This window comes from Hordeum vulgare, chromosome 2H (genome assembly GCF_904849725.1).
Source record: "Hordeum vulgare subsp. vulgare chromosome 2H, MorexV3_pseudomolecules_assembly, whole genome shotgun sequence".
NCBI lineage: Eukaryota > Viridiplantae > Streptophyta > Magnoliopsida > Poales > Poaceae > Hordeum > Hordeum vulgare.
This window is the reverse complement of record NC_058519.1, coordinates 312,490,202-312,492,512: the sequence shown is the minus strand read 5'-3', so window position 1 is coordinate 312,492,512 and position 2,311 is coordinate 312,490,202. Positions and strand designations below refer to the sequence as shown.

Here is a 2,311-nt window from a genome sequence, read left to right as displayed (position 1 = left end):
AACATAATCTGCTGGAAGCTTTCTCCTCCCCCAACTCATACCGCTGGAACCAGGGCTATAGGCGGGGACGAACGCATCAGGGTGCTCTTCCAGGCGGCGGCGAGGAGGCTGGGGGTAACCAAGATGGAAGGAGGGACGTCGTGGGTTGTGAGCGGGCGGTAGAGGACTGGAGCGGGCAGCTGGCCAGAGGGGAGGGAGGCGAGGACCGTGGGGAGCTCGGTGGCGTGCTGCGTGGTGCCGGAGGTCGGGTGGTGGCGGCGACGACTTTGTGGGCGAGAGGGAGAGGAGGCGATCCCGAACGAAACGTTTTTTCGTGACCCACTTAAAGAAGGGACCGCGGGTTTAATTACCAGAAAATAAGGGGGCCTTTTTGTAAAAATGCCTCGGCGGATTTTCCGACAGAAACGATAGCCTCTTTATTATTAGGTAAAGATAATTGGCGTAATTGTACGACATGGCTCTCAAGTATTTGCAATTATAAGAACCAGAGGGGGAAATTAAAAATGTCAAAATACCTCAAGGAGACCATATAGAATAATTTTTCTTTATTCTTTCTCCAGCAACTGATTTATTTCTTCTGTCAAACATTCGTATTTCCCATGATTTAGATGGAGCATTCTCAATAGTATCACTTCCTTCAGTATTATACATAGAGATGTCCCATCAATTCTGATTATTCAATATACTGGATGTAATGTTTTATTTTCCCCTGCAACTATTTCAGATTGTGTACCACATACTTCTAGGTATATATCCTAAATGAATAACATGGTTAGAATTCACAAGAGTTGTATAGCAACTTCTACAGTCAGTGCATGCCTGGTAAGTTACTCATAGTACTGACTATACCTTACAAGATGCACCAATGATGGTCAATAGTAACTTCTAGAGACTAGACATGTCGAAGTTGATCTTGATGGTTAGGACATCAAAATTTTGTCTAAAATGTCACCGTCCATAAAATTAAGATGCAGAATATCTCCAACAAAAAGAAAATACGTCTTTCTTGCAGTAGATATCATTACTCTAGTATCGTTGGCAAAAAGTGGTGTATTCTTCAATTGCAGGCCCTCAAAATGTGGCAACTCGGTAGCAAACTCAGCCAAAATGAGCTCCATCTGCAATAGTTTGTGAGGATAATAAGAATATATTATCTCTCGTATGATGATAACGTATGTACAACAACCATTATTACAAAACTTCCAGCGCCCATAAAAAGTCCAGCTTATAAAGGTTATCACTACAAGTAATTTCACTTTTCATTAAAAAAGCATAGTTTGAAAAGATCAGAATCTATTCCTTGGAACAGATGTTTTAATAAACAACAAGCATCATACAAATAACGAATGCACTGCCCTGTAACAGACTGACCGACATAAAGTGAATGCAAGCATGCTTTCAGTGCTTAGTCTATAACAGATCGGTTAAAGTTCCTCCTTGTTCCCATGTTGTTCATCATCCCCTGTTAAAGAAGAAACATCATCTTGATGTAAAATCATGGGGATTGACTCAAGGGAACACAGACCAAACACACCTCCGCAAACACACTAGGACATCCAGAATTTTGCGCCGTTACTAAATTCGCACTAGGGGAATCCAAACGGGATAAGAAAAACTCGGCTCGAGCGTCCCATGCTGGAACGAATCACAGGGGAGGCCGAATTACCTTGAGGCCCCATGGGATGTACGTCATGGCGACGACCTCCTTGGTTCCCTTGAGTCGTGTGAGGCCGAAGTTGTCGGCGCCAAGTCCTTGAGCAGCTCGTACCTCTCCATGGATCCCTGCCTACGTGGAGCGACAACTACTACTGGAGGCGCCGGCGCTCCTCTCCTTGTGTTGGCGCAAGGCCTGGACCTTTTGGTCTCGTAGATCTACTCCTCCAGGTCCGTGCTCGCGGAATCCTCTGGGCTGGTCGTGGTTTGATAATATTTGCATTCATCGTATGCCTTAGCATACACAGGGTACATGGGTAGAAATATCTGCTATACAGAAAAAGGATCGGAAGATAAACTAGGAAATAACAAACATAATCCTAGATGCCTAATATACATAATAATCATGCTCAACACCATCCGCAGTCGAAGCATCACTAGTGACGTACAGACTGGACCGAAACTCCTCGAAGGTAGACGTCGGTAACCCCTTGATCATAACATTAGCAAACAGTTGGGCAGTCGGCACGTGGAGGACACGGATTCGTCCGAGAGACACTTGCTCACGCACGAAGTGTATGTCAAGCTCAATGTGCTTCATGCGGCGACGATGAACGGAGTTGGCGAAGAGATAAACGACGGAGACGTTATCACAGTA

At 44.9% G+C, this 2,311-nt stretch overlaps 1 long non-coding RNA gene across 2 annotated transcripts; it reads right to left on the bottom strand.

The window, feature by feature from the left end:
• Positions 1-772: 772 nt before the first annotated feature.
• LOC123430037 lies at positions 773-2,040 on the bottom strand. Of its 2 annotated transcripts, none has more exons than XR_006622830.1 (2): positions 1,667-2,040; positions 773-1,118 (listed from the first exon to the last, which is right to left on the bottom strand). It is a non-coding gene; the product is annotated as an uncharacterized LOC123430037 (long non-coding RNA). The 2 variants fall into 2 exon arrangements; XR_006622829.1 differs by lacking the exon at positions 773-1,118 and adding an exon at positions 1,242-1,462.
• Positions 2,041-2,311: the final 271 nt, after the last annotated feature.